Source organism: Sparus aurata, chromosome 7 (assembly GCF_900880675.1).
Source record: "Sparus aurata chromosome 7, fSpaAur1.1, whole genome shotgun sequence".
In the NCBI taxonomy this organism is placed as follows: Eukaryota; Metazoa; Chordata; class Actinopteri; order Spariformes; family Sparidae; genus Sparus; species Sparus aurata.
The window spans coordinates 31180119-31196314 of NC_044193.1; the positions used below are offsets into that span (position 1 = coordinate 31180119).

At 38.9% G+C, this 16196-nt stretch overlaps 1 protein-coding gene and 1 long non-coding RNA gene across 3 annotated transcripts in view; one reads left to right on the forward strand and one right to left on the reverse strand.

The window, feature by feature from the left end:
• Positions 1-1365: 1365 nt before the first annotated feature.
• LOC115585302 (uncharacterized) lies at positions 1366-12935 on the reverse strand. The gene is made up of 7 exons (XR_003984684.1): positions 10631-12935; positions 10426-10530; positions 10088-10278; positions 9841-9982; positions 8871-9682; positions 1732-1818; positions 1366-1594 (listed from the first exon to the last, which is right to left on the reverse strand). It is a non-coding gene; the product is annotated as an uncharacterized LOC115585302 (long non-coding RNA).
• A 2708-nt stretch (positions 12936-15643) lies between these two features.
• The window catches only part of LOC115585300 (rho-related GTP-binding protein RhoA-C), a 38618-nt gene continuing 38065 nt past the window's right edge, over positions 15644-16196 (forward strand). The window contains exon 1 of one of the 2 annotated variants that reach the window (XM_030423589.1): positions 15644-15696. The gene's annotated coding sequence lies outside the window, so the exon portion shown is untranslated. Of the gene's footprint in view, positions 15701-16196 lie in introns of both variants that reach the window. The other variant, XM_030423588.1, reaches the window with a different exon arrangement.

The window sequence follows — 16196 nt, forward strand, 5'->3', positions numbered from 1 at the left end:
GAACAATCATAAATCATAATCATAAAAGAGGTGAGAGATTGTTTCTCGACTTTGTTTACAAAAGGTACAAGACATATATATCCGTAAATTTAGCAACAAGACAGTTAACAGGGCAGGTTAAATGTGTACGTACTGAAAAGTATGTCTAATTTCAAACCACTTAAGACAAACTGAAATTGAAAAGGATTAGTGACAGCAAAGTTGAGATCATCTATATGAAGCTCAGTAATTGAGTGGCATGACTTTGTCCTCTAGGATTATAGGAATAATCCTTTAGGAGTGTATCCAACAGGATAATACAGGATTGCTTCTAAAATGAAGTAGAATTTACAGTTGCAAATTGTTATTAGAAGGCTTTTTGACTGGGGAGCAAGTTCTGAATAGTCACTCTGATGTTGATCAACCAATCGGCCCAGGTAAAATGTTGACCCCGTGAAACAAGTTCATTTGCTTAAAGGAACACAAATGGAAAAAATAAAAATGTTTGAGAAAATACAAAAATAAATACATTTGCAGAAATAAAAATGCCAAGGGAGAATATCACAGAAATAAAAGCAGAAAAATAAACAAGAATACAGAAATTGGAAAATGGATAACTAAATGAAATGGAAAATTAAATGATAACAGAGGTAGATAGTGGAACTTATGCAACTGTTAATAAATACAGTACATACAAATACAGAGGAATATGAAATCAGAAATATCTCTAATATTTTTAAGGTAATTAATTTATTGACTGATTTATATATTTCTCTATTTTTTTTTTGGTTTTGGCACTTTCAGTCCTCCACAGTCAACTGTCAGCTTATAGCAACTACTGTCTTAAAACTGTTCGGTTAAAACTAACCCAAATTGGATGAAAGTGCTAGCCCAGCGCTGGGTCCAAAAGGGACTGAGCCAGTGCTGGGTTATTTATACCCAGTGCATTGGATTGAGGATTTGACCCAGCACGCTGGCTCAAGATTATGACTCAACGAGGGGTAAAAACTACTCATGCTGATGAGTTAAAGCTACCAAGAATGGGTTACCAGGTTACTTTACTGATAATGCCCCATTCCCACGAGAAAAGACCAAAGACCATGTCCAAATAAATGCTCATTTATTTAAACGATGATAATCCAAACAATATAACAATATGTGAAAATGAATAAACATGTTCAATAATAAATACACAAAAAGGAAAAATTAAATCAGGTGGTACATGATACGGCCCTCTCGAAACCAACTCTATTCTCATTAGGTCTGTTACATGAAGAGGCCAGTCAGCAGGATCAGCTGGAAGTGAATTGCCAGTGTTTGCTGCATCTAGAAGGCACATGAAGCGCACTTTGTACACACATCTTGTATTCATGATAACTTACCACATACACACACACACACACACACACACACACACACACACACACAGGACAGTTAAGTTATTGCTAAAATTCTTTACATTCATCAGGCACACACCTTAGACACAAGTGTGGAATCGGTGGTGCAATCAAGATGAGCAGCTTGCACCCACTTGAACATCCAGGCTCAGTGGTTAGTGTCAGGGTGAGGTTGACAGGAAGAGCAGCATTCTCTTGTAGTGTCTCCTCTGATGGCTCTAGGTCCATAAACATAGAGAGAAAACACAAGTGCAAATACATTGACCTGGATGAGACATGGCACAACATATTCTCATTTTCACGTAAGTCAATACATTGTTATCATCACAAACATTCACTGACACATTTAACTCACCTGAGAAAACTGGAGCAGCTGAGGTGAATGGCTGTTCTTGGTTTGATGATTCAACTGCAGGTGGTCCTAAATATTTTTATAGTGAATCTAAAAAGATATAACATACACATGTATTATGAACATGCAAATTATATTATTATTAAGTTGCTAAGCATTTTAAGTTTGACATTCATTTTATATACATTTGCATAGTCCCATATGCTCACAGCTTTATGTGCATACCTCTCTGTGTAAACATAACTCTACATAATTTATTATTATTATGCTCAACTTTTCTGATACAATATTAAATCAGTATGCAACTCACACTTATCTCTGTTCATCAGTATATAACATACGCTCATCTTTTGCACCTCTCTCTGCAGTCCACATGTTGATATCCTTATCTGCATGTGAGGCAATGACTCACTCAGCACTTTACTAGTTTGCACTCTGGTGAGATGTAAAACTGTATTTAGCTGTACTTGAACTTGACAGTAAAGCCCCAAACTGAATCTAATCTAATTTTGCTATGTGGACAGTAATTAGTGCCAAGTGCAAAGTGCTATATACTGCAGCTAGCATCAACTTGTATAGTGTTTTTCTATAAAAACAGCCAGCCAGTCAAGGCCAACCTAGGCCAGCAGTCTAAACCAGTCTTATGACAGTCTTATTATAACAATTTTGCGGCTGACTGCATGTTAATTATGGAAGCGAATCTGTTCCATAATTCTAATTAAAATGGATTAATAGAAATACTTTTTCATTTTCAGAATATAGCTGCATTTTTTGACTCATAAATAAAATGAGTAATAAATCATACACATTGCATTTTCATTTTCTTCTTCAAGACTGCTCATTTTGTAACTTAATTAAAATAATAAAGAAAATTACATTTAAGATTTAATGTTCAAAAGATGCCCCAGCAAATAGTTACCAAATTCAATTTGAAATGTCAAATTTGAAAATTAAAATGCATTAGCAGAAATGCTTTTTTATTTCAAGGTCATCACTGCACTATGTGACTCATAAATAAAATGAGTAATAAATCATCCAAATTGCATTTTCATTTTCGTCTTCAAGACGGCTCATTTTGTCACACGACTAAAAAGAAAACTGCGTTTTCATTTTCAAACAGCAGAAAGGATTAAATGCACGAAAAAGGACTCACAAATATAATTGGTGAATTCTATATATACACTACTCACAATAAGTTAGGGATATTGTGAGAGACTGTGGATTTCATACATAAGGTGTTTGTTTCACTTCAGAGAGTTTTGGGATAGGGAGGCAATTGTATTGGGGTGATAGACACACCTCATTTTGTGTTTTCCACGTAATGGTCTCACTGTGTACAGTGTGCCTTACATATTGGGGCCAATACCAAAAAACTAAAAGACAACCCTTTTCAATGTGGCATCAATTTCAACATTCTGTGGGTATAAAAAGCTGGTATTGTCAGTAAGTCATTCCAAGTTCATCATTCAAACAGCCATGAACACATGACGTCACTTAATGGACGAGCAGCACCACCTGGCCATAGCGCACCTTCGGGTCGGTGGCAGGCAGTCAGATGTTGCTCGTGAACTTGGTGTGTCTCAAAGTGTCATCAGCAGACTTGCATCAAGACACAGAACTACTGGCAGAGTTCGTGACAGACCCAGGAGTGGAGCCCCACGAGTGACAGACCGCGATGACCAGTACCTAAGGACCTATGCACTCAGACATCGTTATGCAACTGCCACACAGCTGCAGGCCCAGTTACGAGATGTGAGGGTAGTACCCAGACAAACCATTCAAAACCGACTCCACCGCTTTGGCTTGAATGCCAGACGACCGTTGCAGGTGACTCCACTGACACCAAGACACTGCCGTGAACGTTTGCAGTGGGCACAAGACCATGTGACCTGGACAATGCAGCAGTGGTCTACCATCCTGTTCACTGATGAGTGTCGGGTCACCTTGCACAGAAACGATGGTCGTCAGCGTTGCTGGAGAAGGCGAGGTGAGAACAACATCATGAGGCTAGTGAGGAGCATGAGACGTCGCTGTCAAGCTGTCATTGCGGCAAATGGTGGAAACACCCGCTACTGACATTGTCAATTTTTGTTATTTGGGGCTATCCTTGTTATTGTCTAAATGTTTGGGGTAATAAATATTAAACTACTGAAAATGGTGTTTCTTCTCATTCATTATTAGTAATATCAAAGGGAACTTTTACTTTTCTTCATTAAAATTCAGACCAAATAGGAAAAGCACTCATGTAAATTACAATATCCCTAACTTATTGTGAGTAGTGTACATTTATATATATATGACTCGATACACAAATGCATTTTCAATGCACACACAAATATGCTTCAATCCATATAAGTAAAAAAAAATTCACATAAAAAAATAAGATTTGTAAACATATTTGTGATGCGCACACAAATATTTCTTGTTTTAAATATGTGCAATAAAAATTCACAAATGTACCAACTGTCAGTTATTTGCAATTTTCATCAAATACATATTTGGAGGTTGTTACATTGATAAATGAATTGTCAAACGCGCATTTGTCTCAGTGCTTTTAATTTGTAAACCTCCCTGCATTAGCATTTTTTTTTTTTTTTTTGATTTTCAAAGCTTTATTGCGGCCAAAAAAAACTTACAAGTGTTCTCAAAGGGAACATTAAACTGCATCTCTTTTCTCAATTGTCAAAATAAAATCTACAAGGCTTATTTAATATACATATATATATACATATACATATGAAGAAGATCAGAAAAACATATATATATATATATATGTGTATATATATATATATATATATATATATATATATATATATATATGTATATATATACGTATATATATGTTTTTCTGATCTTCTTCAGCCCCTGACTACTGCATGTTCTCACTGACAAGATAATCTTGACTCTTTAACTCTAAAAGATTCATATGACCTTGGTTATACAATATTAGTAAAGACTTGACATTTGTTATTCCAGGGTTAAATAAAGATTTATCTTAAAAAAGAAAATAGAAAGACACAAGGACTGTCTCCTTACTTGCAGTTTATACCTTGCAGACTGATTTATCTGGTGGTATAGAGCTATATACTAGTAAAGCTTTGCTTGAGCAGTCCAAATACACCTTCTTCAAGACATCTACCAGTATATATGACAGCGCAGGGATGACGAGACGGGCACAGGTCCCGGAACGTATACAGAAAACGGTGCTGAAAACAACATACAGATGCCCACCATGCTGTGGGACTTACAAGCCTCAATTTTTAATAATATCCATGGTATAAATGTAATGACAATAATTTACAATGATTTGGCTATACTCTGCACAGCACAGGCAAATGCCCACATCACCACAGGTGGGACTCAGCAATTATTTTTTAACAGGTCTAACTTGTAAAACATAAAAAATCACAGCACGGCGGCCTATTAATAGACAGTATGCTTACCAGATTTATTTGTCCAAAACACCCGACATCACGACCATTCCGGATTCTCCTCCTTTCTGTTTTGAGTTTTACTGAGTTTGTCTCTGGCAGTTCTGTGACCTTTGGCCACCCACGACCTCACGTTCGGGACTGGATTGAATTTAGCCAGGGGGTGTCCAACAAGGTTTAGGAAGAGTAAAGATGATATGGCGGATGTGAGCAGAGAGGCACGGTTGGGAGTGCAAATCAAGTTCATCTATCTATAAATACAAGGAATCTCTGTCTGTCTGTCTGTGTGTGTATGTGTGTGTTCCTCAAATATCTCTGCGGATCAGGATCAGACTGACCTGAGAGTTTCAACATGGCTGCTGCGTGGTTCAAGGGTGTGTTATTTCGCATTTGTTTGGACTGCAATGATACCGTTAATAAATTATTTCATAAATGATTTACAAATTCCACGAGCATTGTCCACCAGAGCCACTACAGTCACGTGCGCACCAGAGCCAATCACTGCACACCGTGTCCACACGCGCACCAGAGCCAATCACTGCAGAGCCCACCGCGACCCCCCACCTTAAGAAACAAGCAGATTTATACCTGCAGCGGCGCGAGCTGGACCGGGATTTTGCCGGCGGTTCGGTCCCGTTCTGTTCTGTTCTGTGCATCTAAACTGACTGTTGTGGATTAATGAGATTAAACGAGTCCGGACCGAGTCTGTTCGGGTCTGAGGAGATCCGGAGACGCGCGGACAACAAAGTGGAATCGGAATCTGTGGATGTTCGTGTGTAGCTAGCCGCTAGCGACATGGCCCACCTCCCGAGGCGAAGGACCGGAAGCATCGGCACGTCCAAAACCGGACCTAGGGTAAATAATGTCCGCCAGGCTTTTTCGCGAACATCGCCGTCACGTTTGCTTTGTGTCTGGTGCAGGAAGAAACGGTAAAAACTGGCTTTTGTCACGAAAGTGTCCAAGCAGCAAGTTTGGTTGTTGAGGAAGAGGAAGTTGTGGGAGGGACCTAGGCGGATGATTGACATGCAACGACGGTCGGTGTGTGTGAGAGTTGAGAGATTTGTGACATTTAGCGTGTTTGGAGTGTGTAGTTAGTGTGTTATGTAGTGTTTGGTGTAGTGTGTTTAGTGAGTAGTGGAGTCGTTTTTTTGTTTAATGAGTCAGAATAAGGAGGAGAAGCTGAATGTGGAGCAGGCAGTCCAGCTATTTATTCAGCTGGAAGGAGCACAGGCAGACCTGAGCATTGCCTGTGTAAATAGTTACATATAGCTTTGTAAATGTTTTAAATGTATGCACAAATTTAGATAAACAACAATTTATATTTGCATTATAAGTTGAAAAAAAAAAAAAAAAAATGGTTTGTTAAACATATTTGTGGTTTTCACAGTAAAAAAATCTAACTTTTTCGACTCGGATTTCATGTTTTTTTTTTGTGATTTTAGGTCCATTGTGTTAATACAGTATGTCAAAATAAAAAAAATAACTGTACAGTCACACATGTGAGGTTGTGCTGAAAATAATGACACCAAGTAAATAGCTTTTAAGATGAAATATAATGGCAAAATCAAAATTATAGCTGCTGCGCAGCGATGGGTCTGGTCCGGGCTATTTTTTGGCAAAATTAGGCAATTCTGAGCAACAAACAGGAGAATAGGAAGACAAGACAGTTGACAACAATGTTCACTTTGGACAACTTGAGGCTTGAACTCACAACTTCTGGAACCAAAGACTGTCATCTATCGCTCTGAGCTAATTGGCAAGTGGCATTATACCAATGGCTTGACAAATTGATTAAGCCATTCACTGTTGTGCAGGCAGATTTGAAACCACTGTAAAAAATTCAGTTATCAAGACAAAAATCTGAAAATACACATATTGCAGCATGGAGATGTTGGTAATTTGTTTTTAAAAATGATTAATTTGCTCCATAAGTGAATAACTAATGTTTAAAAATGCTGCTTGCATTGACTGCAATTATTCACATGAGAGCAGAATTCAAAATGTTCTCAAAAATTCAGTTTTTGAGATAAAATTCTGATATTTGCCAAACTTCATCAAACATGAGTCCTAAATATTCTCAATTTTTATTGACATGTCCTTTGAATTAAGTGCCCGGACCCTAAATAGTCAAAAACAGCCAATTATACCCTGGAATATCGGATTTCACAACAAACCTAAATATCCCTGACGTCCCACCTTCAAACACAGCCTCATTTGGCCATCCATGAAAAAGCTCCTTAACCTCCCACTTTTTTATAGGAATACACTTTTCTTACGGGCACTGCACTAGTATATATATATATATATATATACAGACAGTTCATATTTAGAGACAACAGAATGTGACAGCTTTGTCACAATAACAACTTCAAATTTGGCTCATCAAGAGTAGATGAATAGCCTAAATGTTGTCTTACTGTAAATGATCATGTTCCGTTTTCCTTGTAATGTCACCATTAAATACATTTGAACTTTGTCTATCTGGTACATTATAGTAAGTCTTGCCCAATAACAATACAATACAATTACAACAGTTATTCATTAGTATGATGACAACTGTGCTTATGTGCATAATTATATCACAGCTGAGGGGAATTTGCTGACTACATTTAACAAGTAAGCATAACTATAGACACATAAGATGATGCATTTTCTCATAGCAACATTTTTCACAATGAATGAAATACATTTCACTGAATGAATGAAATACAATAATCAGAAAATAATTTACCAGTCTGGGATCATTAAAGTAATTCTATTCTATTCTAGAACAAATGACTGAATCAGATGCCTTGTCCCGCTGCACCATCTCATCACACAGAATAGCTCAGGATAATTCTTTGTATTGTTAATGTGACGGGAACAGAAAGGGTTAATTAATAAGAGTTTATAATACAGATAACACTGGACACAGCAGTTAACCACTTCTCCATCATCACCACAAGCTGACAGAACTGAGCAGTTTATTGATGACATCTTTCAGGGTTGTTGCGTTACATGAAGGATTTTATAGGTTTATTCATGTTGACTATCCCATAGGTGCGGCCACACTGATCTGAAAGTATTTGATATTTGAGTAGAAAAGAGGCAGAGGCCTTATGGATATGGAAATTCATCGAAACACACGTCATATACGTCAGCGTAAATGAGAGCCAATTAGGGCAAAGTCCTGACGTCATGAAGGTGGGTCTAGGGTCGCGCAGTACCTGGAGAGCAACTGCGCGAATGCTCTGCAGCAGCCTCGCTCCCGCGATAACTTAAGGTCATGTGACATCAGATGCGGAGCAGAAACCACTCCCATCCAGATCATCGTGGACACATTTTAACCAGCATGCATCACGATTTAGGCTGCTTGATCTTGAACTCGCCTATAGTCAGAACAAGCTCTGTTTGATTTTGAAAATTTTTTTTTTTTCTAATAAGTTTTAAGAATTGATCCAAAGCGATCCAAGAGGGACTGGATATGTAAAAAATCAGGTGATGACTCCTTTAAAATCTGGTCTCGTCTCGTTCTCGTGAACCCAATATCGTATCTCGTCTTGTCTCGTGAGCTGAGTGTATCATCACACCCCTAATGTCAATATATGTTGAAAAAAGTTGAACCACCGAATGAAATGTTGATCCTGATATGATATGAAACTCCTGCCATACAGAAAAATAAGCTAAGAACTTGACAGAACAAAAGCTCCACTAGCTCCCATAATTACTCACCAGCTTGTGCATCAGTGTCCATTGGAACAGGTTCAGCAGTGGCAGACATCCTTGAAGACTGTGGATTCCCTAAACATATGCACACATGTATCAACAATGAAATACAAGTAAAAAATAATGTACTGCCCAGCAGCAATAATTGCACCAAAAATTTGTATTTGAAAAGTAACCCAAAACTGCTTGGCCGTAGCTGTTCATTGATACCCCAGTTCCAAAAAACTTTGTAATTTTGTCCAGGCGTTGTTTGTTTTATTGAACACTGTAGTGGTGGATGATATTCCTCATGAGGAACATATGGGTAGATGGTAATGCCATGTTTAGGAAGTAGTTGTTTTTTTTCATTTTTGCAAACAGCTGTTCTGCTACTTGACTGTTTACTTTACGGCAAGTGGCGGAACCAGGCCAAGCTTCCTCAGGGCATCTCGGGCATCCTTTGTTTTGTCAACATGAAATTGATCATATAGACCATAATGCTCAGCTGAACCTGTTATTGGATGACTATCACAGTCTGGGACCAGTTTCTTGAAGTTTAGCTAAGGCAGTGACACCTTCAGCTTCCCAGCTTTGGCTAGGGCTAGATTTTCTTCAATTGGGTCCCTTAAAACGTCCTTGGAAGGGTTTGAAGGGAATCCTCTCTGGATCTCCAAGGTTCATGTGTGTTGCTAGCCCACGTGCAAAGTCATAAATGACTATATTTGGCATGTGTTTCCAGGAAAGGAGGAGATCAGTGAAGTCCCGTGGGCTTTCTGCTTGAATGTTACACTTTATGCTGTATACAATGCTGCATTGGCGCATAATCATAGCGCAACCACCTGAGATGAAAAAAAAGACAGATGAAAGGGATTGTTACAGGACAACCTCTCAGTGCCATTATGGAAATCCATTTCAGATAATCCAATACTATCACCTTTAGAAGCTATTTCCCCTGTTATCATTATTCTAAACAGATAAACTGTGAAATGTTGCTCACCTGAGGCAGCCCAAATCTTTTGAAACACCTTGTCATACAACACCCTTGACTTTATTTTGTTTTAAAGTCTGGGGAGAAAGTCAGAACGTGATCCAGAGGAATCCAAGCCACACTCTCTACATAGTGTCCGAATCACTTGATCCTGTCAAATAAGAAACATTGCCCGTAAGAAGAAATGTGTGGTTTAGGGAAAATAATGGCCTGCAAATCACACTTCAAAGAAAATTACAATAAATGGGGTTTCTACCTTCTGCTTTTACAGTTCTTCTCTGAGTCGGTCCTCTGACACTGTTATTTCACTCGCATTAGCCGGCTTTGGTTGATGGATCTTTTGTAATTCTGTGTTAAGGGCATTCTTTGACGTGCGTGTGTTCCTGACAATCCAAGGGGCCAAAAAGTGGAAAGATTGTGCAACTGCAAATGGATTTTTTGGGTGACCTTAGGAAATATCAAAACACACAAAAATAGAAGTACATCAGTTTATATTAAGTAACATTGTTAAATGAAAATCTCATATCTATTTCTATGTATTAATTTGTTTTGACACAATTCTGCTCATTGCTCGTTAAGCTTGTCTTGTATTACTTGGGACAAATCCTCGGCCAATCCTTTCCATAGAAAGTGCCTCCCAAAAGCAGTCCATGTCAACCTCTCCGTTGAAATGCTGCGGAAGTTGTGCTAGATTACTTGCTAAAAAAATTTGGAAAACATTACACAATAGGTTAATTCTGAGAGTAATTGGGTCTATAAATAACATCTGAATTAGTCTAATCTATGAAAGCATTATTACCTGACAAATTAAAGGCACCCTTCTTATGGAGGTCCATGATCACAACTGGTGGGTGATCACCACAGGTGACACAGGAATACTGATACATATGTTTACAGAGCGCTTGAAAGTGAAGATACCCTGACTGTGTCAGCTGAGGGGAACTGGAGCCCAGTATTTTACTCCAAATATTCCACAACTCTGCTCACTGCAGTATGAACCTAAGAGAGAAACAGAATCATGAAAACAAACTACTGTTAAAAATAAATAAATAAAAACTGTTGTTTTTCAAACAAATAAAAATGGTCTCAATGATTATACTTCAATTAAGGTAGATTTAAAATGACCTGCAACATGTTCCTTTTGGTAAGGCATAACTGGATATAAAATATTATTAGATCATTGAAGTTGTGAAGGCCATCTTTTCACTGTTGGTATCGTAATGGGTCCCACATTGATGGCAACAAAAGAGATTCTACACAAACAATTCAATGTACAAAGGTGGTTTATTTAACTAAACATACTTGATGAGGAAATAAAGCATGTTGTAGCGGGGTGTGTGTGTGTGTGTGTAAAAACAGAATAAATGTGCACAAAGGCAAACCAAACTACACCATGTTGGCCATATGGTTGTCAGCTGCTCAGTCAGGGGAAAAGAGAGAGCAGGCTGACTACTGAGGCCTTTTTATAAGTTGAGACCACACCCTCAGGTGTGGCCAGGAAGATTTGACGGCCCGCCTCTCTAGGCATAAGGAAGGAGCTAGCTGTGAAGAAACAGACGTTTTATTAGGGCTGTCACAACTCCATCGACCTACCTTGCACAATATGTGTGATGGCGAGGATCTTTGCTTTATTTGTTATGAGGACTGGGTCACTCAAAGGCACATTGCCTGGGCAGTGCTGGTACAGCATCGCCTCTGGAATGAGATGCCTTGTGTGGTCTTTGTCCACTGGATGGAGTTCTGGGAGAACTGCAGGCAGTTTTTTAAACTTAAAAATGTACTGGACAATGTGCTTCATCTTTTCATGATCTTCTGGGGGATATGACAGATCCCCCATATCATCCTTGATGGTCGATAATGCTGTGTCTAAGCATTCCTCTACATCTGTGCTCCTTACTTTTCCCGAACAGACAGTATGTAATCAATTTTCAGTGAACACACTGATAAGCTTTTAAGCCGCTCCTCCATGCCAACTCCGTGTTTAACTGACAGTCAGTAGACTATCAGAACACATGTTGGTTTTCCCCCCCCTACTTTATTTTGAACATGAAGAGGATTATCGGGTCCAAGAAATGATTCATGGACAGTAAAGATACAATTTTCTGGATCAATGCATCCACTGTCGAGGTGGGAAGTAGTGGTTATGTATTTATGTTTGCTGATGTGCTTTCTTTCAATGTGTCTTTTTAAATTTCTCTTGTTCATCATGACCTGACGTATGGTGCATTTTTTTTGGGAGCACTGGCTTCACACGGACCCTTTTCGTCTGTCCACTTGGGGTGACTGGTGCAGTGAAGGATGGTGTGGTTGTTGTGGAGGATGACGGTGCCAGGGGTGTGGTGGAGGATGTTGGTGCCAGAGGGGTGGGGTCAAATTCAATATCTTTTTTACAGTTTTACAGACATAAACTAGGCCTAAACCTAATAATGGACAACAATACATTTCTGATGTTACCTGGATGCAAAAAAAATTAATGTCCGCACCATAGTCTGCACACTGTTTACAAGCAGGTCAGACGATACAAAGGCAAACAAACAAATTATCTGCAAGAGTTATTATGATCTGCATAATCAGCATATTCTGAGAGAGAGAATATGTTGACCATGCAGATCACAACCACCTGTGCAGCTTATTTGTTTGTTTGCCTTTATGTTGTCTGACCTGCTTTGTGATTTTAAGAAATGCCTGAGGAAGCTCAGTGAGATTGAAACATTGTACTTGTACTTGCCATTAAAGTTACTTGGAGCTTTTAAACAGTGTGCGGACAATACCTTGTATTGCTTTTGGCTCCTTATTGATGAAGATCCTGTATTAGTTTTTTTTGGATGTGCACACCTACCCTGTTTTTACTTTTGATCTTACCTGGATGACCTTAGTTTCATTAAACACAAACTGTATGGGTCAAACCTTTCATTTCCAACAAGCTCACATTAACTACCTATTAGCTTAACCTAGATGAATTTTTTGACGTGCTTTTCAGACTATCGTGGTAAATAGAGTCATATCATATTAAACGTATCACATTAAAACATACATTTCATTGTCAAATTCAAGTCAAAAAAGTATTTTTATGACATTCAACTAGGGCTGAAACGATTCATCGAGTTACTCGATTAACTCGATTATAAAAATTCCTCGAGGCAAAAACTCTGCCTCGAAGCATCCTTAAATTCCTATGACGCGCACTATACGCGCAGGGATCTGATTGTTCCACACGGACCGTTGTTCAGGAAGCACACCAGCGCGTCATACATTTTGAATTTAGCTGGCTGGCACAATTTAGCTCTGTATTTGTAGTGATGTCGTGATGCGGTTTGACTAGATATGATGTTTAGCTTTGATGTTTTTAACCTCTTCAACCCGAGCTGCGCATGTTGCATTATACATGCGAGCATGCTAACCATGTAGCAACATATTAATGCAGCACACCAACTTAACGGGAAGAAGCTCGGCTAAACGCTCATGATAATCATTTTCACCTAATCGAAACTCAATTCCGACACCAAGCAACTAAAGGAGCACGTAGAAAAAACACGCTAATGGCGCATGTCCGAAAAATCGGCGTTAGCGATTACGCTACTTCATGCTAATGCTACATACAGCATGTCATATGAAAGCTGGGACTCTACAAATTTCAACGGTATACGTCTCATCACTCTGCTCCCAAAACTCACTGAAACAGCCGCCGAAGAAGAGCAAAAATAAACATCACTTTATACAGACATGATCATGAATTACGTGCTACATTGGCTGTTTTGTGATTATAAACTCTGTTTGAGTGCATTACACCGCCTCCACCGGCTAATCCAATGTGTCTGTGTCACTTTGAAATGATTCCTGACAGTTCAGGATAAGTTTTGGTTCCAGGAGGACACGTATAATGTGGAGTAGGTAGGACCCTAGTCTTCCCACACAGTGTATTTGCCTCCTTGTGATTGGCGGATTAGTGTGATTATCATGGATTTGGGGACTGAAGACTGAAAAAGTCTTATTTATAATTTATTTATTTTATTTATTTATAATTGTTTTATTTACATTTATTTTTTTATAAATTGTACACATTGTGTACCTGTTTGGCTAGATATTTTATATTAATTCTTTGTTCTCAGGTGGGTAATTTGCAGAAGGTGCAATCCTTTTTTGTAATGTTGTATGAAGAAAACAAAACCAAGGCCAAATGGCCTTTACTATTTAAGTTTGTATTCACAGTTTTACATGTTATACATGTTTTACAGTAAGTTGATTTAACTGTACTGTTGTTTAATTATTGGCACTGGCACTTAATAAATGGGCTTAGTTTTGGAGCCAAATGTTGGAGTTGGAATGAATACCTCTGTTTTTTTGAGAAATGCTTGATCATTTTACAGCCACACCATTTTCGTTATGCATTATTTGTTTTGGTTGTTTAAAAACGCAAAAAAAAAAATTATCCGATTACTCGATTAATCGATTGATAAAGTGCTAGATTAATCGATTACAAAAAGAATCGATAGCTGCAGCCCTACATTAAACAAATAATGTGATTCATGTTCAATACTCAAACTCCGATCCTGTTCCATTTTGGTGTCGTAATTATAAAAGGCGCGCTGTCGTGAAAACATACAGTGCCTAGAACTGCGGTCCCAGAACTGCATCCTCTGGTACTGCAGGCACATACTCCTCCCAGTAGGTGGCACTGTCGCAAAAACATGAGGGGCCTGGAACTGTGGTCCCAGAACTAAGGGTCTGAATCTGCAGCCTCCGGGTCTGCAGAGATATCCTCCTCGTGCTGCTGGTCTGGATGGAATGCCACAATAAAGACCCTGGTGTCAGGGGGACATCATCTGGGGTGGTACTCAGGGTGTTTGGGGGTGTAGTCTCACTGTGCACCTCATCCATGCCTCCGATCCTGTAGGAGAAGGTTCAGCAGCACCCCCAGTGACTCTCTGCTCAGCCTGAAATCCTGCCTGGTGTCACCATTATCAAGAAACCTGTCCAGGACAGGAACAGCCAGGTTGACCCTTCAATAGGAGGGTCTGGTCTGGATTGGGAAAGGAGAGGAAGAACAGGAGAAGAAAAATGGTTAATTAAACAATAGCTATATAGTTGTAGTTAATAAGGTAATTCTAGTTCATATACAGTATGTAAAGTAAAAAGTGACCGAAAGGTAAAACGTAATTGTTCACTATGTGTGTCGTCATACTGCTGTGATGTCATGTGCGTTTATGTCGGCATACTCAGGCTATGTGAATGTCTCTGACTGTCTCCAAATTGGATGATCGTTCTATTGCACTTTTCTGTGTTGGGGGTAATTTTCTTTCCACTTGACCTGTTCAAAGAACTTCAGTCTGAATATACTTTGATTTGAACCTTTCTTTTACAATTAGCTCTCCTGCATGTCTCTAAGACTTTTGAAATTTGTGGTGTGCTGTTTGGTGAGCTTAGATCTCTTCACAACCACTGGATACACAGTCATGCTTTTTGTCTTTTTTCATAATGGAAATAGAATTTAGGTACGGTGTAGCTGGTCTTTGACTAAAATGATTCCTAAATGTGTTAAAAAGTTCTTCGTCACATTCTTTTGAATTTGAGGAATACTGTGTGCAGAGTTGTATCCAGAGGACGTAGGGAAGAAGATGACAATTCGGCCACCCTTGTATAAAGTGATGGAGAAACAGTACTGAGAGGCGTAACCCAGGGCAAAATACTGCTCACACCACTGAAACTGAGCCATTTTATGTATGCATTTTATTGGTTGGTTAAGGTACCCTTCACTCATGATTTCTCCGTGTCCCATTGGTTAAAAGTGTTTGGTATGGGCGGGAGATATAATCGATATACTGTCGGGGGCGTGACTCTTCGGTCCGACAGGAAAACTAAAGGAAGGCAAGTACGTATTAAAAAGGTTGAAGTAATTACCCACAATAGGTCGCTGCTTCATCGCGTTGTATGTAAGAGTGGCTGCTATAATCAAGCAATAATTTGCGGTCTCAGAATTGTACGTGTCAAAGCTGTTCAAGAGGCCAACTGCGCCGAAAACTAAGGAAAGTTAGCAGGTTAATAGTTAGCTTCCCGGAATGGAATGAAAACTCCTGCTTTCAAGAAGTTAGTTGATCAATTCAGTGACAAACATAAGCCTAATAAGAGTATTTATATAAAATGAAGGTAGCATTATAATGACAAGTGATCTGTAACGTGAATTCACCGTAGCCTAAACTGAAAGATACATGTAGCTTTTTCCAGTTGAAGCAGTAGAAGTGAGGAAGTAAAGTTATAATGCGACGTCCACTCGCTAAAGTCTCCAGATACGCCGTGTTTAAGGAGCTTAAACACTCTGTGTTAGTGTCTTTATCACTATAACCTTCGCCAACAGTGTTTCATGTATA